This window comes from Globicephala melas, chromosome 6 (assembly GCF_963455315.2).
Source record: "Globicephala melas chromosome 6, mGloMel1.2, whole genome shotgun sequence".
NCBI classification, from domain to species: Eukaryota; Metazoa; Chordata; class Mammalia; order Artiodactyla; family Delphinidae; genus Globicephala; species Globicephala melas.
The window spans coordinates 111,101,013-111,125,794 of NC_083319.1; the positions used below are offsets into that span (position 1 = coordinate 111,101,013).

A 24,782-nucleotide genomic window follows, 5' to 3' on the forward strand; every position below is an offset into this window, starting at 1 on the left:
CTCTCCCTCTACCGCCTTGTTACCAAGTGCCTACAGCTCAAAATAATCAATACAGCAAAACGGCATAATTTGGTGTGGAATGTCCTGAATGTCTATGTCATATTTGAAGTGGTGTATCTGCTCCCCTTCAGTTGCAAGATAATAAAAAAATATTGCAGGATTACAGAGTATTGAATGCTAATCTATTCCAAAGTAGTTTTTACCATTGTACACTCAAAACAACAAATTATAAAATTTCTCCTCATTCCATATCCTATCCAAAACTGGCTATTGTCACACATCTTATTTGTGGCCAAAATAATGAGTGTAAAATTCTATCTTATTGTGATCTCACTTATATTTATTTCACTAATTACAAGTGAAGTTAAGAACATATTTTTATTTGTTTATTTAACATTTTTTCTCCTATTTTAAACAACCAATCCTTTCTTAGGTCTGTTTTTACTTTGTTGTTTTTCCCTTTTCTTATTAATTCCCAGAAATTCTTTCTATGTATAGTATACTGTGTGTTGGTTCCAGATGTCACAAATATCTTCTTTAGGTTGATGGCTGTCAGGAATGTGAAGGGTCTGAGATTGTACCCTACCTGCAGAGGCACATGTTAGCTCGGCAGCACCATGTCATAGGTACTGACGAAGACAAGAAAATTCTAAATAAGAGAGAAGAAACCATTACTCACAACACAGCAGCAAACGTCATGAGTATTACCATATTTTCACCCTTTCTCCTGCTCTCAATTCCATGAGAATGAAGAACTGCGTCAAGGCTGCCAGGACTCCCTCCTGGACCAAACTCTACTAGGCTCCCTCTTAGCCCTGTTCTCGACTAGCCTCAACCTAGGCTTATGAAGTCTTGAACAAAACATTAGCATGGTTGCTACCATCTCAAGGCCACATCCCTAGGGTGACCGTCCCACCTTTTAAAGTGCCTTCCTGAAAAAACTGAAGCTGCGAAAAGAATGTACTATTCGTTCCACCCAACACCTGAAGACAGGGCCCTGGTCCCCCAGCCTCTGTGGAAGGGGAGGAGCCTAATTTCCATAAACGCCAGTTAGCAAACCGGATGGGGTTCATGGACCAACATTCCTGTCCTCCTTTTGTATTTTTCATTCACTCACTCTACTGTGCCCTTGCTCATGCCCCTTTAAAATACGGAGTCACCTCTGTACAGATAGAAATTGAATTCAGTTCATGCTGGACTCTTCCTTATAGCAGTAGTACAGCATGATGAAAATCCATCCTTCCAGCTTTATCTAGCATTCAGCTGTGTTTATCTCTGACAAGCACATACATACCACATGCAAAGTAGACAGGATTCACAGCTAAGGGACTCGGCTAAGGGTCCTGCCTATGTTGACCAAAGAGCAAACACTGTACCAAGCAGCAAACATGCCTGTCCTCCTTCATGCCCTCCACACGCACCCAGGGAAGCAGGCAGTTGGTGGTTACACGGTAGTTACACCAATCCCTTTGACCTACACAGTTTTCTATGTGATCAGCCATAGAGCTGACTCAGATCAGGAGAGCTTTCAGTCTGTCACATGCAGCAAAAACACACAAGGATGCTCAGGACCTGTGGCAAACTGTTTCTTCAACTGACTTTTTCACAACATTTAAGGTGTTTTTTGATAAGTGAAGTTGTTCATTTTACTGATCAAATGTAAATGATGTAATACACAGTTAATACATTTAATAATAATTGCTATTACTATGTCATAAAGATTTCTTACTATACTGTGTTGTTTATATATTTTTTTATTTTCTGAATATTACAATGTTTTGCTATCTTAAAAAAAATAACCTTTCTGACTGGGAAAATACTGGCATTCATGGGCTGTCCAATTCTTTGAGACAGCAAAGGGCTCAGTGGGGAGCATGCCTTTGACACCAAACCAACTGATGAGAATCATCCCTCCTCTATCTGGTCCAATCGGTATCCATCATTTAATCACATCTGCAAAGTCCCTTTTGTTTTGCAAGGTACAAGTCAGGAGTTTTAGGAACTAGAACCTGGACATCTCTTTTGGGGGTGGGGTGGGACATTTCCTGTTTAACAATTACCTTAAATAATTGGGAAAATAACACCTGCCGTACTTGTTTTCATAGTTTGTCATTAGGCTCAACTGAGATGATTTTGGGGAAAGCTTTATACCATCAGTAAAGGTATCATTTACTAGAGATTTTTACCGCTCCCATTTCACGTATTTCTCTTTACTACACAAAATATTTTTCTCTTTATATTTGGATCATTATGTGAATTGATTTCAGTGCTGTGATTCACACACATAAAATGAACTAAAAAGGCGTACTTTCTTCTAAATGACTAAAAATGTTGCATCTCATTCAAGGGATTAATCCATCAGCAATTATTTTCTAGTATATAGTGAAAACTAAAGATCTAACTTCAATATTCCTCTAAAAATAACAAATTATTGTAGGATCAATTCCCTAATGCCATGCAAAGGGAAGTCTGCAACATCTGAGTTTTCACATAAGTATGTCTGCTCCTGAGAATTTTTTTGCTCTTCTATCATTTCATTTGACTACCCCTTTAACTCACAGTCTCAATTATCCTAGGTTTAAAATCAATTTTCCTATCTGGTAGAACAATTTCCCTAGTCCATACTCTTTGTATATATGTATGAGAAAGATCTTGCCAAGGTTTAGCAAAATCTTGCTGGGATTTTAAATGGAATAGTACTGTGTCTGAATATCAATTAGGAAATAAATAAATAAATTCTATTTTCCGGAAAAGTTTTAATTAGTTACTGAGGTACTTTTTAATGAAATAAATATTGCATTTTCTATATGCTTCCTGTTAGTTTCTAAAATTTAGTTGACCCGTGTATATTGACCTTCAAGCAGATATTCTGTTAAATTTATCTATTATTTCTACTCATTTGTTGGTATACTATTTTGGATTCTCAATGAAGATAGTCACATCTTCCACAATATTCACAGATTTGTTTTCTTTATCATTCTTATAATATTTATTTTCTTTTTTCATTGGAAATACTAGCTGGGGTCAGAAAGCAAGGAAAGTGCACATTTTTTGTTCTTTAGAGTGAAATCTTCTAAGATTTCAGTGTTGAGAATTATAATTTCTGAAAGAATTATGTAGATACACATTATTAGCATAAGTACCAGTACTGAATTGATTTCAAAAATAAATGTTGAAATTTATCAATACTTTTCCTACACTTACTGAGATGCTCATATGTCTTTCTACTTTAATGTGTAAATATGGTAAAGTACCACATTTTGTTAAAAACTGTCCCAATATTTGTAGATTAACTCCATTTCATAATATATTGGATTTTTGCACGCAGTTTGTGTTTGCTAACATTTTAAGATTTTTTTAAAATCTATATCCATAAATGCAATCATTCAGAAAAATTTTCTTTTCCTGCATGTGTTTAATTTTGTTAAAGCAGTTGTGCAGACCTCATAAAAATATTTGGGAGGAGTTCTGGGGTTTTTTTGTATTCTATGAGAGAGAAACTTAAATATACAAAGAATGACCAGTTTCCTCGTATTTTGAAAAGAATTTACATACTATATCAATTTACTTCCTTTAGGAAAATGTTTTAAATTGATTCATTTTTAAATTGGTTACAATATTAGTTAAGCATTCTTTCTTGAATTTATTTTAATTAACTCTATTTTCCTAGAAAGTTGTCCATCTCATCTAAGCTACAAATACACTGCCATGAAGATTTTAATAGCATTCTCATACATTTTTAACTGTTTGCTACAATTGTAGCAATAAATTGCATTAAATAAATTGCACTAAAAATAAACACATTGTACTAAAATTATTACATTAGGTATGCTTTCTCATTTTTGTTTCTTAACTCCCTTCAAAAATATTTTTTTATTTAATAAGTCATATAAAAGAATTAACATTTGGCTTTGTTGATATTGTCTATTATAACTTAGTGTACTGTATCATTAATTTCTTCTTCAATATAATATTTTCCTTATTATTTTACTGACATCTTAATTCAAATGATAAGGTCATTATTTTTAAATATCATTTTATTAGAAAAATTTATGATAATTTCCCTCTAAGAATTTTTGTCACTGTATATCACATTCATTGATATGCATATATATTATATTCTAATTATTGTATAAATTATCACCATGAATTATTTTTGGACTGAGGTTTTTAGCAGTGTGCTTTTAAATTTTCAAGCACAGAGATTTTTGTTGTTGTTTCCTGTCTTTTATTGGCTGTTAAAATTTACTTGTCTTATCATAAGACGAGGAGTTTTATACATTCTTAATTTTGATAGTTATCAAAAATTGCCTTTTATTTTAGAAAATGGCCAGTTGTTTGTAAATGTTCAATGTGTGTTCAAGTAATTCACAAGCTATTATATTCATAGTTCAATATTTTCAATAAATGGAAGTCATTATTTGTGCGGTTCAAAATTTTTATATCTTCACTAAATTCTTGCCTGCAAAACAAATAATTAAGAGAGATATGGTACAGTTACATACTGTAATGGTGAACTTTTCATTTTTTTCTATTGTGAAAATTTATGTAGTTTTAGACTATTTTATTATTTGTTTACTTAGTTAATTGAATGTTTTGTCCAGTAACACACTCAACTTTTTTTCCCTCTTGTGTCTTTTCCATCCTTTTATTTTCAAGCTTTCTATAATCTTATGATTTTAGTGTGTATCTTATAAATAGCATGCCACTAGATTTTCATATATAATCTGATATCCTAATCTTTTACTTGGCACAATTAGTTTAAATTCACTGTGGTAATAAAAATATTCAGATTTTTTTCAAATATCACTTGTTGCTTTTGGGTTTTCTATACACGCATACCTCATACCTATTTCGGGTTTGGTTACAGACCACTGCAATAAAGCAAATATTGCAATAAGGCAAATCCCACAAATTTTTTGTTTTCCCAGTGCATATAAAAGTTATGCTTATAGTATCCTGATGTCTGTTAAGTATGCAATAGCATTAGGTCTTAAAAAACAATTCATATACCTTAATTTAAAAAACACATTTTTTGCTAAAAATGCTAACCATCATCTTAGCCTTTAGAGAGTCGTAATCTTTTTGCTGGTGGAGGGTCCTGCCTCGATAGTGGCTGCTGGCTGACCAGGGTGGTGGTTGCTGAAGGCTGGGGTGACTGTGGAAATTTCTTAAAACAAGACATCAGTGGAGTCTGCCACATCGATTGACTCTTCCTTTTATGAACACTTTCTCTGTTGCATGCAATGCTGTTTGACAGCATTTTATCCATAGTAGAACTTCTTTCAGAACTGGACTCAATCCTCTTAAACCCTGCTGCGGCTTTATCCACTAAGTTTAGATAATATTCTAAATCCTTTGTTGTCCTTTCAACCATCCTCATAGCATCTTCACCCAGAGTAGATTCCATCGCAAGGAAGCACTTTCTCTGCTCTTACAGAAGAGGCAACTCCTCATCCAGAGATGGCAGCAATTCACTCACCTCTTCAGGCTCCACTTTTTTTTTTTTACATCTTTATTGGAGTATAATTGCTTTACAATGGTGTGTTGGTTTCTGCTTTATAACAAAGTGAATCAGCTATACATATACGTATATCCCCATATCCCCTCCCTCTTGCATCTCCCTCCCTATCCCACCCCTCTAGGTGGTCACAAAGCACCAAGCTGATCTCCCTGTGCTATGCGGCTGCTACTCACTAGCTATCTATTTTACGTTTGGTAGTGTATATATGTCCATGCCACTCCCTCACTTCGTCCCAGCTTACCCTCCCCCTCCCTGTGTCCTCAAGTCCATCCTCTACGTCTGCATATTTATTCTTGTCCTACCCCTAGGTTCTTTAGAACCTTTTTTTTTTTTTTAGATTCCATATATATGTGTTAGCATATGGTATTTGTTTTTCTCTTTCTGACTTCACTCTGTATGACAGACTCTAGGTCCCTCCACCTCACTACAAATAACTCAATTTCATTTCTTTTTATGGCTGAGTAACATTCCATTGTATATTATGTGCCACATCTTCTTTATCCATTCATCTGTCAACGGACACTTACGTCAGGCTCCACTTCTTATTCTAGTTCTCCTGCTGTTTCCACCACATCTGCAGTTACTTCCTCCACTGAAGTCTTAAACACCTCAAAGTCGTCCATGAGGGTTAGAATCAACTTGTTCCAAATTCTTGTTAATGTTGATATTTTGACTTCTTCCCATGAATCTTCTTATTGGTATCTAGAATAGTGAATCCTTTCCAGAAAGTTTACAGTTGACTTTTCCCAGATCCATCAGAGGAATCACTATCTGTGGCAGCTATAGTCTTACTAAACGCATTTCTTAAATAATAAAACTTGAAAATTGAAATTCCTCCTTGATCCATGGGTTGCAGAATGGACGCTGTGTTGGCAGGCATGAAAGCAACATGAATCTCACTGTCCATCTCCATCAGAGCTTTTGAATGACGAGGTGTGTTGTCAATGTGCAGTAATATTTTGAAGGGAATCTTTTTTTTTTTTTTCCTGAGCAGTAGGTCTTAACAGTAGGCTTAGAATATTCAGTCAACCATGTTGTAAACAGATGTGCTACTATTCAGTCTTTGCCATTCCATTGATAAAGCACAGGAAAAGTAGATTGAGCATAATTCTTAAGGGTCCTAGGATTTTCAGATGGTCAATGAGCATTGGCTTCAACTTGAAGTCACCAGCTACATTAGCCCCTAACAAGAGAGTCAATCTGTCCTTTGAAGCTTTGAAGCCAGGCATTGACTTCTCCTCTTTAGCTATAAAAGTCCTAGATGGCATCTTCTTCCAATAGAAGGCTGTTTTGTCTACACTGAAAATCTGTTGTTCAGTGTAGCCACCTTCATTAATTATCTTAGTTAGATCTTTGGGATAACTTGCTACAGCTTCTGCATCAACACTTACTGTCTCACCCTGCATTTATGTTACGAAGATGGCTTCTTTCCTTAAACCTCATGAACCAACCTCAGCTACCTTCAGACTTTTCTTCTGCAGCTTCCTCACCTCTCTCAGCCTTCAGAGAATTGAAGAGTTGTGGCCCTGCTCTGGATTAGGCTTTGGATTAAGGGAATGTTGTGGCTGGTTTGGTCTTCTACTGAGACCACTAAAATTTTCTTCACATCAGCAATGAGGCTGTTTCACTTTCCTATAATTTGTGTGTTCACTGGAGTAGCACATTTTTTTTTTAATTGAAGTATAGTTGATTTACAATGTTGTATTAGTTTCAAGCATACAGCAAAGTGATTCAGTTATATATAATTCTTTTTCATATTATTTTTCATTATGGTTTATCACAGGATATTGAATATAGTTCCCTGTGCTATACAATAGGTTCTTGTTGGTTATCTATTTTATATATAGTAGTGTGTATATGTTAATCCTTAACTCCTCATTTATCCCTCCCCCACCCCCTTTCCCCTTTGGTAACCATAAGTTTGTTTTCTATGTCTATGAGTCTGTTTCTGCTTTGTAAATAAGTTCGTTTGTATCATATTTTAGATTCAACTTGTAATTTCCTTCAAGAAATTTTCCTCTGCGTTCAGAACTTGGCTAACTGTTTGGTGAAAGAGTCGTGGCTCTCAGCCTATCTTGGCTTTCACATAAGCTTAATCATTTCTAGCTTTCGATTTAAAATGAGATATATGTGACTTTTCCTTTCACTTGAACACTTAGAGACCATTGTGGGGTTATTAACTCTCCTAGTTTAAATAGTTTCGTGTACAATAGGGAGGCCTGAGGACAGGGAGAGGGACAGGGGAATGGTCGCTTGGTGGGGCAGTCAGAACACACACAACGCTGAAGATTAAATTCCTGACCTTATAGGGGCAAGGTTCATGGTGTCCCCAAAACAATTACAATAGTAACATCCAAGATCACAAACCAAAGATCACCAAAATCATATAACAATAATGAAAAAGTCTGAAATATTGCAAGAATTGTTAACACAGAGACACAAAGTGAACAAATGCTGTTGGAAAAATGGCGCCAATAGACTTGCAAGACTCAGGGTTGCCACAAATATTCAGTTTGTAAAACATGGAGTATCCACAAAGCACAATAAAGTGAAGTGCAATAAAAGGAGTATACCTGCATTTTTCTCCTTATATGTCTCTTTTGAGTGATAGTAGCTATGTTACATAATCTTTTTCTATTATTTATTGGTTATCTTAGACATTTTATCATGAGCATTTAATTTATAAAAGCTGACAAGCAGCATATCAGTCCATTTCCTGAATGACATATAGAAAATAAAATTATTTCACTATTATCAACCTATGTGTAATTTTGTCCTATTATGAAGTTCCCTTTTTTATTTCCCAAATTAAATATGATAAAGTATAAACTAATAATAATTGTACAAAATGTTTGATTTGATTAATGTAAGTCAAGAAGGGATTCTTCTTTTTTTTTTTTTTTGCGGTACATAGGTCTCTCACTGTCGTGGCCTCTCCCGTTGCGTAGCCCAGGCTCCGGACGCGCAGGCTCAGTGGCCATGGCTCACGGGCCCAGCCGCTCCGCGGCATGTGGTATCTTCCCGGACCGGGGCACGAACCCGTGTCCCCTGCATCGGCAGGCGGACTCTCAACCACTGCGCCACCAGGGAAGCCCCAAGAAGGGATTCTTGCTCACAAATTTTTAAAATATATTTGAAAAATATTTTTAGCTTTTGGAGTTTTAATATACGTGTGTAATAGGGAAGAATACATCTGACTCCATATTAGATCTCTTTCTTTTACTTTAACCTTTGTATTCTATTGCTTTCGCTACAAGTTAAGATTGTTGCCTATAGCCTGAAATATACAGGATAGCCCATTCTCAAGCATCTGGCCTTTAAAGGTGTAACACTTCTCCATTCATATAGAGATAAAAAGTTGCAGAACAGAGAATAACATTTGTCTTATTGGAGGTTTACCGTGAACATCATGACCAACTTATGTGGACAAGTGCAAGAACAGAGGATCTGACACCAAGAAGTCTGCAACAACAAGCTACACACCCCTTCCCTTTTAATATAAAAGAAGACTGAATTCTAACTCAGGGAAGATGGTTCTCTGGGAAGCTAGTCCACCATCTTCGCTGTCTTCTGGCTTTCTGAAAAAGTCGCTATTCTTTGCCCCAACAACTCAATTTATTGGCCTGTCATGCAGCAAGCAGTACAAGCTTGAACCTGTTAACACGTACAAGGAAATACACTCTTTTTAAGTATACAATTCAAATGCTATTGATAAGTATATAAAGTTGGATAACAGTTACCACACAGCCATGATTAGTAAATCCACATACCCCACCCATCTGGAAATGACCAATCTAACAGTTATGACTTTTCTTGAGTTTCATAAATAGAATCATAAACTATATTTACATCCATGTGTCTTGTTTTTGTCACAAACAAATTGCTTCTGCATTTCATCCATGCTATTTTCTGTAGCAGCATTTTTCTTTGTTTTTTCATTAAAAGCATTCAATTGTATATATTTTCACCACATTTTATCCTGTTAACAAGTTGATAGACATTTGCATTTTGGGAGGAATATGAATGGACTGATATTAAAAAACTGAATGTATTTGTGTGTTTATGTTTTAATTAATCTTGGGTAAACATCAAAAAGAGGGACTGTTGAGTCATGTGGTGACATTTACCTGTGCATTTACCTATGGAATGCACTGTGAAGCTGGTGTCTAAATTGGACACACCATTTATTTTCATCCCCAGCAGCAACGTAGGAGAGTATGTGTTGCTTGCTACACATGATTTTTAATGTGAGCCACTCTAATGGGTGTATAGTGACACTTAATTGTCATTGTAATTTGCATTTAGTTTGTAATTTAATTTAGATTGTATTTAATGACTAAGGATGTTGAGCATAGCCATTCATTTACCTACTTTAGTGAAGTATTTGTTCAGATCTTTTACCCATTAGTATTGAGACATTTGTCTTACTACTGAGTTGGAAGTATACATCGTATATTCTGGATATAAGTCCTTTATCAGATACACGTTTTGCTAATATTTTCTCTGAGACTGTAGCTTACTTTTCATTTTCTTAACTCTCTTTTGAGGAGCAGTACTCATTAATTTTGATTAGATTTCCTTATCACTGTTTTTCTTTTATAGTTTGTGGTTTCATGACCTAAGAAATACTGTAAGAAAGATTTTTCTTCTAAATTTTCTTCGAAAAGTTTTATAGTTTTAGGTCTTACATTTAGGTCTATAACCAGCTCAACAATCTTGAACCATAGGATTAAACCCCTGTGTTTGGTTTAAGAAACACATTCAATGTCTGAATGTGTATTCAAGCAAAAGCCAGGACAAATTTGAAAAGTGTGTAGATGAATGTACCTTAAGCAGAGAAATATGTTTCCTAAATCCCGGGTGTCTTGTATTTTGAGAATTTACTTATGTGACTCCACATGTACTATATTAATAATTTTCCATGGTTGATACATCTAGTTAATAAGATTTTTTTAATTCTACATAGGATAGATTTTCCAATGTGAGAAGATTTATTGATTTACAAGTATTTTGGCTCCATAAAAATATAGAAACATACCCAAATAAATTTTTGTTATCACTGGTGAAAGCAAAAGTAGTTGAGGCATAGCAGTTGAGAGGGAGATTCAAGTATTAAGGTTGTACATCCACAGCAAATTGATATTGAAGAAAAGATTATACAGAAAGGCACAATGCTTACTCCACACTCTCAGTGAGAATCAGTTTCTTTAATTTCTCAAATGGTAAAAAAAATTTATGCAGAATCATTAAAAGCACACAAACTATAAAACAAAAATCAGATTTCCTCTTCTTCCTCCTTTCCATCAAATTATCATTATATTTATCTCGTTTTTCACTCCAAGCTGCTAACAACATACTGTCACTCACAGATTACACATCCTCAGTGAAACCACTTACTTCTAAACCCATCAATCTGGTTAGTCATTTTACAACAGGACGAAAGCCAGACTGGAAAACCAATGGCTGTTTTTTTTAAATTAATCTCACGTTGGAAATTAACACAGTTTCCCACTCTGTTGATCTGGAAATTGTATTTCTTTTGTTCCTGTTCTGACCTCAACAGATATTTTAACAATATTTTGGCAGATTTTTTTTTGAAACACAAAATAATACGTACTGGGAACAGGCTTATGAACAAAACTTGGTCCCTACAATTCAGGAAGTGATAATTTAGTAAGAGAGAGAGAAATGTAAACACAACATAATAAGAGGGTTAGTAAATGCTTGCAGGGATGAAGTGATGGTTGATGAGAGGCTGCCCTAGACCTCTCTCCGTGCTGCATGGATTGGAGAAGCCTCAAGAGGTGAAAATCAACAAATGTGGAAAATAATGAACATGGAAAATAAAGTACACTTTGAAGCGGAGATTTATTCCCAGATATTTGATTTGGACAAATGAGTAGATGATAATGATATTAACATTAAAAACTGCTAATGCAAATGAACTTTTTCACAAAGGAGAAATAGAGTCACAGATGTAGAAAACAAACTTATGGTTACCTAGGGGGATGGGGGAAGGAGGGATAAATTGAGAGACTGGGTTTGACACATACACATTACTATATATAAAGTAGATTACTAATAAGAACCTACTGTATAGCACAGGGAACTCTACTCAATACTCTGTAAAGACCTATATGGGAAAATAATCTAAAAAAGAGCAAATATACGTATATGTAAAACTGATTCACTTTGCTGTACACCTGAAACTAACACAACATTGTAAATCAACTATAGTCCGATAAAAGTTAATTTAAAAAATTGCTAAAGCAGAAGCAGATACACCTAAATATTAATTTTATAATAAATTATTATAGTATTAAAAGCCAGAACATTTAATTTTTAAGAATATAATATGTGGAGCCTGTGCTCCGCAGCGGGAGAGGCCACAACAGTGAGAGGCCTGCGTACCGCAAAAAAAAAAAAAAAGAATATAATATGTTTCCTCAAAGTTTGGAGTGCTTTTACATCCTTAGATTTTAAATTATTTTTATACAACTATCTCATTTTTTTATTTTTAACCTTTCTAATTCATAACTTAACTATTCTAGTGATTTAAGTGGTAATCCAACATCATTTTAACCCATAAAATGCTTTATTTTGCAAGATTTTTCATTTAACATGAATTTGCTTTGAATTTTTATATGACCACTACCTCTATTAATTAAAGAATAATTACAAGAGTAAATACACAGGGATATTTTACAGGGAATAATTTCATGTGTCCTTTGCATTAGTGAATATTATTTTTTAATTAGGAGGATTCCATTTCTTTGGCTACCTTACTGTGGCAGCAACTCAAAGTATACACAGATAATTAGTGCCTTATGGTTGAAGGAAAGGCCACATTGGCTCTGAAACAATGCAGTCTAGTTTGGGGGAAATACCATTAAGTCTTCTTCATGTGAAAAGAATCCTACATTGCTATTTTCTACTGAAGAGGGCCTTGCTTGGGAGACAGATGAAAAACTCATCCTCAAAAAGGACATGACCTTAAAGATACACATTGGAAAAGAAAAGATCTAAAATAAAGAAAATCATATCAATCCTAGTGAAAATTACTATTCATAGTACTAATAAGATGCAAGTTGTATGGGGATACTTTTTTTTTTAATCATTAATTACTTGAGACTGACTCTAACTGTCCTGCACGTAAATGAAGTGTCTAAGAACCAATACAGGGTGTTGATTGGGAGCAGTTCCTGGATTACCAGGGTTTGAATTCTGGGCCTGTCGCTAGCTGTCTGACCCTAGATGAGTTACTTCATCCTCCTGTGCTTTGGTTTCTCTCCTTGTGAAACCGGGATGGTCATACCAGAAGGCTGTGATAAGTAAACACAAAGAACCTGCAACGGTGCTTGACAGACAACAAAGACTCTACGTCTTAGCTATTTCCAATATTTCTAATAGAGAAGTAATAGGTAAATCAGGGGAAGTTTATACTTTTTGTTCAAACTCTATTAAACCTTATGTACCCTTTCACAAAAATCCATACCTACAATGGTAAGATGGCAGGTTTTCTTATTTAAATCACCAACAGTACACAACCACATCATTTTTTTTGATTTAGGTATACCTGGCATCCCCTGGTGGATGCAGGGGACAACTTCCCCCCACACCCAGATTTATGAACATCTGGCCTAACGACACACAGGTACCCCTGGATGTGTAATAAGTTTATTACTCACATGGTACACAGGAAGTGGATTTCCTCAAGGAGAAGGGCTCAGGTTGTGTCTGGAGAGAAACAGGAACAGGAGGAGATGGGTGGCTTGGAGTGTGTGTTATGGTCACTGGGTGGAGTGGATGGGCTGCTCTATTGTGATGAGTTTCCACCTGTGACCTGAGACAGGAGGTGTGGCGGTGCAGGGGGATTACTCAGTTATGAAGGAAGGGGTGTGTGGTAACCTGAAAACTGTCTTGCTAACATCAAAAATGGAATCTTTTTATTACAATATCTTCCTGTATTTGCATCATTCATAGTGATTCCAGGTTGAATTATAAGAATCTCACTACTTTGATATGACTCCTAATGTAATTATTATGTCTCATAAGTTTACACTGAACACTATCATTTATTATTATTTTAATATCTCCCTTATGTTGATGGCATTGTCTTGGTTTATGTTCCTTATATAAGTAGGCTATAGAATCTGTGAATTTCATTGTAATATAGGAAATAATGTTATAAAACTTTTGTTCTTAAAAAGTGTCTTTGAGTCTTACAGGTTTAAGAATTTCTGTATTAAAATGTGGACTTTTCTGAGATTTAGAAAAATGCATAAGAAGTGGTAGTGAAAAGTTAAGGGGACATTCATAAAACATTTTTTCCAAGTGCTATAACATGTAATATTATTCCCCAAGTGAATTTATTATCCTAACTTTTTATGCATGTCTTTACTAACCTACATACAGATGGTTTTTGGAGCAAGATGCTTTGTCCCAAATCTTTCAAGGAAAGATCTTGATTGAACAATCTATGCTGCACATTTTAAAAAAGAAAAAAGAAAAATCTGTATATGCCAGAAGGCTTCCATAAGCCCAGCTGGTGATCCATGAGTTTGGAGGCCTTAGGCTGGATTAACTGCCTTAAATTTTTAATTAATTGCTTTAAGGTATTGATTTATAAACACTGAGAACTGCCCTGTAGCAACCAAGAAGTTATTTCACAAATAACTACAGAAAATACACACTTGGAAACAACAAATGGCAAAACACAGGTGAGGGAAAAAGCATTGATAAGGGTACTCTATTTACTGAGGAATTTAGAGTGATAGAATTAGATGGTCTCCACAGAGAAAGAAAAAACCTGTATAATGAAGTTCTAAAAAATAAAACTTCTGAGGCTCTATGGTCATCCTCAATCAGTAAGTACACTTCATTTTTTGGGTGGTGGGCAAACATGATGACATTTGATGTCACTGATGCAGCTTGAAATTGTATGCGTATTGCGAGTGGGTTCTAATAAAGTCTTTATCATGCACAGAACGCTGTTCAGACCTGTTTTCACACGGTGATGCTTAAAAGGCTAAAGAGAGGTAGGGCTGTTTTCCCCTGACCCCACTGTACATATTTCTGTTCAACTTCATCCCCCCAGGAGAGGAAGATTATTTACCCATGAATGTGACCAAGCCCAGGGCCTTCTTCATCTGCTGGTGTACATAAAGTGCAGGGTGGTGGGGCTCTGTAGGCTGGCATTCAGTTACATCATTTTTTGAGAATCATGTGATTGTTCATTAAAAGAGTTGGGTGTTTTATGGCCTCTCATTATTATAAATAAATACGATACTTGTTTCTTGAAAACATCCCATCCCTACTACTAATTTCTATTCTTCTTCAAGACTCAGGTGATTCCCAAAGTGGAGAAGGTTCCACATAGCAACGTAAGATAGTGTTGTAAAGGACATGGACGTAAATGCAATCCAAAAATTTTACTTGTGTCCCCTACTTTTTTTTTAGACCCAACTCCTGCAGTCTCTCAACTTTCTAATTATTCCATGGTTTATTCATCTACCTCCAAATAGCTCTTAACTACCAATATCCTTTGAAAGTTTTACAAAGCATATGGAGAAAGGAGAGTGTAGGGTTTAGGTTTAAAATAGCATCTTATATAAGTCCCCGATGAAGCTTCTTCCAAATTACTTTACAAGTTACCCTGGAGCAGGGAGTAGAAAAAGAAAGAAAGAAAAAAATCACAAATAGCAGAAAATTCTGGGTCTAATCTTCAACTTTAGCCACAATTTATATAGAAAGTCTAAGAATTAATGGAAATGTATTGTGAAACAGGAAAGTAGGCTCATTACTTGATGATGATGATGATGATGATGATTAGTAGTGGTTGTAATGGTAGTAGTTCTGCTATTAGAAATGTCAGAAAAGAATTATTAGAAGCCTGGAAAGGGAGATCAAAAGATATTTAATCTATCTGAGACTGCCCTTCCTTATCTTAGAGATATATACTCTGCCACAGAAAACTGGGTAGACAGGTCTATACTGCACAGCAGGTGCCTTTAACGGAAGACTTCTTCCTAAAATCATTTACTCTGGGGAAAGTGACAAGCAGCCCTAATACCCAGGACGTGGCCTGGCACCATCAGCCAGGCTGTGGGGTTACAGGGACCTGGTGTGGCCATTACTGTTAGGACATACATTTTACTACTGAACACCAATTACTTCACCCAGCACCAACAGCAGACAAAGCCACTCTGCGAGTCTGACAGGCAAAGACAGAAATAGCACAACTCTGTATTCATATCAAAGCCTGATATGTGTATTCATATCACATGCTGCAAACATGAAGAATGACCAAATATCTCCATTTACTGGCTGATATGATTGCTGCTTCTCTACCAGTTACAGATTTAGCGCTGCTCCCTTCTTTCTTCCTTCTAGATGTAATACAGGCACCTAATAATAGAGAACCACCCCCACTTCATACAATCCACGACTCCCACTTCCTTGGACTCTTCTCCAATCACCCACCCCAAGTCAAATTCTATATTAGTTTCTTTCTTATAGTTTCTCTGGGAATAAGCAAGGGGCAACCAAATGAGCACAGGCAAAGGCTATTTATTCAGAGCATACTGTAGCAAAAGAGTCAGCCACCAACACTTGCGCTTTGGCAGGGAGTCAAAGGCAGGCAGAGGAGGGGGGCATCCTATGTGGTTGGTTAGGGGTACATATTTGGCTTTCTCTAGTTGGTCCTAAGTTGGAAGCAGGGACAGAAATTCAGAAAGCTGTCCGTTATTAACAAGTCCTGGCCATTTGGGGTCGCTCGTTATGGGGGGGGGGGTGGTTTCTAAACTGGCCTCCACACACAGAGGGCAAGGAGAGACCAAAGAAAGAGGAAGACGCCCCAGATTGGTGGGTGGCAGATGTGGAACAGAGACACTCAAAACAGGTTGAGACTCCTGCTACCTGGATAAGAAAATGCTGGCTCTCACACTTAACCACCTTGACCACCTCTTCTATATACAGGTCTTTCATACTTATATGATAGAAATGAGCAATCTGCAATATTTTTATTCCACATTTCCAGTTTAACGTAAAATGTAAAGCAACAGTCTCAAGGAAGAAACACTCCCACCGTGGAGCATCTCACAAATTCTTGGTGGTGTGTTGGTTTTACAAAGACAGGAAGTGAGGGGAGGGCTAGTGAATGCAGCCACAGTTCCACACGTGGTACATTTTCCCTGAATGCAATGAGCCAGTAAACCCAAATTTCTTTGACTAGGAGTATATCCCTGGTGGCCTCTGGCTAGAGGTCATTGACAGAAGTGGAGGTCCACTGAGATCCACTCAAGACCCTTGCTGACTGTTAGTCTCAAGTCAGTAAGAGTGAGCACCTCTGGGGCCCCTTGAGTCTTTGGCTAAGTTCTAGAGACAGGAGGGTTCATACCCTGACAGTCTTATGATTCTTCCGGGTCCTCTCAAGGTAAGACTGTGCCTCCCCACAGGCTGAACACCTGCTCCCTTTAGGATTTCTCACGAACACATTAACTTGCATGCAGATTTGTGCAACTGACAAAATTTTACCAGTAACAATTTAGACCAGCAATGGCTACTTTGGTAACATTTCCATATGAATTTTTTTTTTTTTTCCATTTGAGAGATAGGTAGGGTACCGCCCAGAGAAGACCTTCTCACCTGTTGAAAGGAAGAGATCATGGATTTAACATAGGAGACCCCCTCTTCTTTGTCTCCATAGTTCAGGAATTAATAATGTTGGCTTTTATATCACACAACTTGTTAATGGTCAGGAGACTGAGTTATTAAAATAACTGTAATGCACCTCATTTGTGGATGTGTGTCCATGTTGATTTTCTTGACTCTAAAGGTTATTCTCCCCTCAACTTGCAGAGGGAAAACTGTTGGTCTTTTACAGTAAAAAAGTCATTTGTTTGAAGGTGACCTTCTCTCACTTTGTTTTTTTATTTCTCTCTTCCTCTTTTCCCCTCTCTTAGTAAACTTTAAAGATTAATCAAGAAAAAACATAAATAAAATTTATGTCACTATGTGAGGACTCTTAGGGATATTTAAGTACAGATAAGACTCATAACACCTAAATAAAAGAAAGAAAATACATTCAAGCCTTTGTGTTTTGTTGTGGATAGTGAAAATATTATATACATAATAGTATTTGTTACTATAGCTACAAGATAAAGAGGAAGAGCCTTGGTAACAAGAAAAAGATAAAACAAAAGAATATAACATTCTCTTTAATATTTGACTAAATTATTAAATTAAAATTATGTTTAGTGACCAGTGTTTATATCAGTTTCTTACTTAGAAATCATCCAAGCATGCAAAAATTACTTACTAATTGAATATTTTGTCTAAGGTTTGGTTAGTTAGATCTGGAAATTACAATTTTAATAACACATTATATTCCTATGGTAACATTGTAAGAATTTACAGTTTACAATGGTCTTGCACAAACCGAAACATTGTGATGACATTACTTTTATATGGTAAGCTAAATTTTAAAGGCATGACTTAGGGTCTTTGTGCAAGAATAAATTGTAAATTCTTACAGTGCTGCTAATAATAGGAATATAATGTGGTAGCTAAAATTAGAACTTTCAGATTTTTAATTTTAAAATTTAGACGAAATATTTAGTTAAATAATAAATAATTTTGCATGCCTAGGTGACTTTTAAGTAAGAAACTGACATAAAACACTGGTTACTAAACATAATCTTAATTTATTAATTTAATCTTATTACTTATAATAGGTTAAAACATGCAAATTACTTTGTATATCATATGTACATTTACATATAATATAGAATTTATATACATTTATTTTGTTACCTCCATTTCTTAAAATAATATGAAATGAATAGAATGGTGAAGAAAAAATACTAAACTGTACTTCAGATTTCTCTTATGTCTGGAGAGGAAATACATTGGTTATTTGGTTAAAATGGTAATTTTTATAAATGGTTGATTACACTAGGTACCATACTTAAGAGAAATACAAATATGTATACATATACACACACAGAAAATGGGGGTAACTTAATAGTTTGTTTCTTACGAAAATTATCGCTACTTTCCAAGACGGTAAATTTTGATCATTTTTCTGAAAACTGAGTTGTAATAAGAGAGCAAAGAACAAAGTTACAGAAAATTAGCCTAGGAATTGTATATGTCTATCCATCCATTCTCCAGCAGCATAGCCAAGAAATACAGTTGTCTAAAATGAAATCAGCTAATACATGGGATCAAATCCAGATCCTTTCCAAGTGGTGAATGCATAGACCTCCACTGATTCCAATATGATTTAATAGCAAAGAAATAGTTGCTCTACGAAATAAAAATTCTGAATAGTTAGAAAATGAACCATCATCCTGAAGATCCAGATGCAAAACATACAGAGAGAAAGTATTCATCACAGGAACCATAAGGAAATTTTAGAAAACTCTATGACACACTCAACAGTAAGTGAGGAGACCTGGATTCTATAGATGGGTGAAGTGGAAAGAAATAACTTATATAAAATTATCATATGATTACATGAATAATGACTAAAATATGGAGGAACGAGAAGAAGATTGCAAGAAAAAAAAAAAACCCTAAAATTAAAATCAAGTTGAAATTAAAATTTGTTTTTATTTTTTATTTTCTTGTTTGTGTAAACAGTGTCTAAGCTGTTAAGAGTGTGGTGAGTCAAATACTTGCATACACTGGTGGGAGATGAGTCTACAGATACTATCTTACAGGAAAGGAATTTGGCAATATTATCCAACATAAAATATATGCATTTTAACCATAGCAATTAGTAAGGAAAGTAAGGATAGTAATTATAGATACGTTCGTACTCAGAACTCTGGAGGTACACGATGGGTTTCTGAATATTTTTTTAAAATGCTACAGTAAAAATTTTTAAAATAAAAATGTGGTGAAAAGCATCACAAATTTAACAGGATAATATTAATGTACTTCAGTCATGAAAGGTGGAAAAGTATGAATATATTTAAGCTGAAGAGTTAATTTAGGGGATTTACTTTTCAGTATTTTTCAATTATACTCTTGCATTTAGTCTTCAGTATGTTTAAAATTTCTGCAGTAAGATAATGTTTATTTTATCTTATTAAACATAGCTCATTTTATTGAAAATATACCTTTTTCTTATTATATTTTTATTTGCAAAATAATTAGAAAGTATGCCATATTCCTTGGCCCTATATCAGACAGATAAGTGAAATAGAATTCAGAGGATGTACATTGTCTAATACCACTAGAATTCTGGCAGGTTGGTGTTAGGTTAGAGGTTTTTTACGGCAAACAAGATGTACGAACTCTCAGTAGCAAAATAATGAGTCATGGGCATGAAATGTACAGCATGGGGAATACAGTCAATTATATTGTAATATCCTTGTATGTGACAGATGGTGACTAATCATCGTTATCATTTTGTAATGTATAGAAATATCAAATCCCTATGTTGTACACCTGGAACCAACATAGTGTTGTAGGTCAATTATACTTCAATTAAAAAAAAAAAAGTAAACCCTGGAGGAAATGCATCAAAATGCTAATGATGGTTATATCTGGGGGCTGTGGATTATGGGTGATAGTTATTTTTTTACTTTAAACTTTTATAGATTTCTAGTCATCAGCAATGAATATGTATTGCTTGTAAAATTAGAAAGAAAACAATAAATGTCATTAAAAATGAAAAAAAAAAGATTTTAAGAAAGAAAAAAGGCAAACAGTACAAGGAACAAATAATACAAGTCTTTTACATTGTAAGCAAAATGCCAGACTATGATTCAGCAGACTTAGCTTCTGGCTCTATTAGCTTTGAATTTTAGGTTAAGGCAAATATTTCTGCTCTTATTTTCATTCTGGAAAATATAATAGTCATATAAGAAGTTATCTCATGTCCTGCTGAACTTTAAAATTTAATTTTTTAAGTTAATAAAGCTCAATACTGAAAGTTATGACCGTAGATTCAATACTGGCCTCTTTAGAAGGACGGATTATCTTGCCTTATGTTTTCTTCATGATTTTATTCTCTTTCCCAATGTGTTAACAATGTAAGCTAGTAATTGTTTTTATTACATTTTCATATTTATATTCTTACGTATATTTAATATTTAACCATATAATACACAATTATGTCTGGAACATAAACAGTTTTAAATTAGTCTTGTTTTAAATATTTAAAAAGCATATGGGCTATTTTATGTATCATATATTTTTTAAGAAAATAAGACTGAAGTATGTATTCCTAAATAATCCCTTCTATGCGTGATGTTGAAAAATTAAACTCTTCTTAATGGATAATTATTAGAACTATACAAACTCCTATCATATTAGTTTGTTTGCATAGATAATTGTGCTATTTAATAATTGTGAGTATTTATATGACCTAAGGAAGATAATATATTCATTTAGGCTGATTAAAACTTTTCTAGTAGGCAAACTTGGTGATCTACTGAACAAGTGTTGCATCAACTTCTCCTCTTAGCTAATGATATTGCTACTTCACAATCATGTCTGCAGAAAACATTACTCAGTAGAAGATTTTTGCTTAAATAACATTACTTTTTCACTAAAGCAATGCAATATAAACAGGTATTGGCCGGATGCTTGAAAAATGTTTCTTACTGTCCAAAGCAAAGTAGAAGAAATATGCAACAAGTATAGTTAAAGTGAATAAAAAAAAGTTTATATTATTTTACACAAGAGGAGATTGCTTACTAGATTATCAGTTGCAAGAATTGGAATACTTAGAAAAGATAATTTGAATATGTATATTAGTTTGTGAGGGCTGGCCATAACAGAATTCCACAGGCTAGGGGGCCTAGACAACAGGCATTTATTTTCTGAGAGTCTGGAAGCTAGAAGTCCATGATGAGCGTGTCAGTGGGGTTGGTTTCTTCTGAGGCGTCTCCCCTTGGCTTGCAGATGGCTCCTTCTAGCTGTGTCCCGTGTGGTCTTTTCTCTGTGCACATGCACCTCTGGGGTCTCTCTGTGTGTTCTAATTCCCTCTTCTTACAAGGACACAGGACAGGTCGGATCAGGCTAGTGGCTTCTTTTTAACTTAATCACCTCTCGCGTGCACTGTCTCCAGGAACACTCATAATTTGAGGTACTCAGGGTTAGGGCTTCAATTTAGGAATTTTCCAGGTACAAAATTCATCCCAGTCTGCGAATATTACTTTCAAATTTTCTTCTAAACCAATCTTGCAAATTGATGATCTAAAGATGCTGATTTTGTTTAGCTAGCTCACACACTTTAAGAAAAATGGAATTTGCTGTTTAACGGTATTTAAATATGTGGAGATTTCATTTAAATATTGATATGGAATTTTCCAGAAAAATGGGAAACGAGGGCTAAAACAGGCTCTCACCTTTCCTACAAGGAGGTGAGCACACAGAGTTGTCACCACACTTTAGAAGTCCTGTGCTCTCCACGGGCCCCATTTCCACCTGGCCTGTCTCACGGGCTAATGATTGTCTTCAGATATTTAAATATCTCTTCAGATATTTAAATTTTACACCTCTTCTAAACTACTTAAACCATTTAAGCTCCAGATACATCAAGTCACGTTAGATATGTGGTACCACATGCGTAAGTGCCACATCACTCAAATTTTTAAATTATTTATTTATTTATTCATTTATTTTTGAAGTATAGTTGACTTACAGCATTGTATCAGTTTAGGTATACAACAAAGTGATTTGATAGTTTTATAAATTAAGCATTATACAAAATTATTATAATATTATTGAGTATATTCCTTGCGCTGTATGTTACATCCCTATGACTTATTTAATTTCCAACTGGAAGTTTGTACCTCTTAATCCCCTTCAGCTATTTGGCCCATTCCCCCACCCCTCTGCCCTCTGCAACCACCAGTCTGTTCTCTGCATCTGAGTCTGTTTCTGTTTTGCTATATTTGCTCTTTTGTCTTTTAAATTCCACATATAAGTGGAATAAGACAGTATTTATCTTTCTCTGTCTGACTTATTTCACTTAGCATAATGACCTCTAGGTCCATCCATGTTGCTGCAAATGGCAAAATTCCTCATTGTTTGTTGCAGCACTATTTACAATAGCCAAGACATGGAAGCAACCTAAGTGTCCATCAACAGATGAACAGATTAAGAAGATGTGCTATACAGTGGAATGATATTCAGCTATGAAAAAAAGGAAATCTCTATGTTATTGTTTAATGATTAAGGTTATAACAGAAAATGTATACCTGTATTATAAATGGATATAATAACATATAGACAAGATAATTTCCATTGTAAAAATCTACCACATTAAACCAGGGATTCTCAACTGAGGTAAGCTAAAATTATGAAAGACTGCATTTCAAAAAAAATAGGAAGATTTATTACTTAATGATAGCAATTTAATTCTTTAAGTTATCCTACTGTTACTTATTGTACTTGTAGTTTTTATATTCAGTGGATTTTAACGTGCTATTCTAAATGCTTATTTCTTTTTAAAAACAAAAATTAAAACTTCTGTCATATTATTCATTTTTAAATGCTAATTTTAGTCTCAATTTTATGTCCATCATCCTATTAATTTCTTTTGTATCCGTTCTTCAAAAAAATTTTTTTTAAATTTTTACTTATTTTATTTTTGGCTGCATTGGGTCTTTGTTGCTGCATGCAGGCTTTCTCTAGTTGCGGTGAGCAGGGGCTACTCTTCGTTGCGTTGTGTGGGCTTCTCATTAGGTGGCTTTTCTTGTTGCAGAGCATGGGCTCTAGGTGTTCAGGCTCAGTAGTTGTGGCTCACGGGCTTAGCTGCTCTGCGGCACATGGGATCTTCCTGGACCAGGATTGAACCCCTTCCCCTGCATTGGCAAGTGGATTCTTAACCACTGCGCCACCAGGGAAGTCCCTGTACCCATACTTGGATGGAAATAGATTTTTCTTTTTTGCCTGATTTATTTAGTCTTGATGAAAATACAATTTAGGTTTGATTTTGTTTTGTTTAACTGATCTTCTCTTTTATTTTTTCTGAATTACATTGACAAAATACCACTTTAGCTTTACCTTAAATTATATATCACACAACAAATGCTTTTCCAACGTTTTCTTTATAGGCATTTCATCTGATATATATTTTTTATTAATCTATAGTTTTAAGTTTTTATACTTGTAGATAAAACTAGCATACAGGAGTAGGTACTAAGAACAACATTTCTCCTTGCAAAGGAAATTAATGATAAGTAAATAGATCATTTATATATGAAAACTCAAGCAATAACTACTAATTTTAAGTACCCCATTCTGCTTTTCATATCAAGATCCTGGGAGGTAAGATAAGATGTTGCCGTTTTCAAGCAATAAATGGAGCCACATTCTCCCCATTGAAATATCAATACGTAATTTTTTTTTAGTTTTAAGTATTTCTGTCTACTATATTTCTGGTAATACTAGTGAACCCAAAATTTCATGGTTAAAAGGGTGATTGCATGATAACTAAGTTTCCAGGCACTTTCTGGTTTGCTTCTCCACTCTTACATGTCAGGCCAGATAATGACTCAGGATTTCTTCTGTAACTTTGTCCAGTCACCTGGTATGCATTCAACCATTGAGAAGCAAGAGTGAGAAGGAAGGGCATACATCCTCACTGAGATCACATCATGAAGTCCGATTGCACCCAATGGTCAGCACCTCCTGTCATGGACACCGGAGCTACAAGCTCAGTGCGTTACTGTTGTTGGTACTTCACTATTTAACAGAGGAGAACAAACCTGACTTCATATTGGATCTATTACTCTAGCTCTAACATTTGTGCTCTGTTGCCTGTGCTTAGTCATGCTGCACCTTTGTTTCAAACTATAAAAGAATGTCGCCTAGTGCCTGAAATATACATAATAGCCCATTCTCAATATTCTGCCTCCCAGGCTTGAGTTTTAAAGGTGTAACACTTTTCCATCCATATAGAGAGAAAAAAAAGTTACAGGACACAGAATAACAATTGTCTGATTGGAAGTTTATGGGAACATTGTAACCAGACTTGAAAAGGATTCCAGTACCAAGATATTTGCACCAACCAGCCACATCCCCACCCCTTTCAGTACAAAAGAAGCCTGAATTCTAACTCAGGTAAGATGGTTTTTGGGGACACTCGTCTGCCATCTTCTCCGTCTGCTGGCTTTCTGAATAAAGTCAATATTCTTTGCCCCAACACCTCATCTCTTGATTGACTGGCCTGTCATGAGGGAAGCAGTAAGAGCTACGTGATAATCAAAGTTCTTAAATCGTTCATTGGCCCGTT

At 35.2% G+C, this 24,782-nt stretch overlaps 1 long non-coding RNA gene and 1 pseudogene across 1 annotated transcript in view; one reads left to right on the top strand and one right to left on the bottom strand.

The window, feature by feature from the left end:
* The window catches only part of LOC132597432 (uncharacterized), a 143,992-nt gene that overhangs the window by 43,110 nt on the left and 76,100 nt on the right, over positions 1–24,782 (top strand). The gene's annotated exons all lie outside the window — the stretch shown is intronic.
* On the bottom strand, positions 5,060–7,690 carry LOC138842718 (tigger transposable element-derived protein 1-like; annotated as a pseudogene).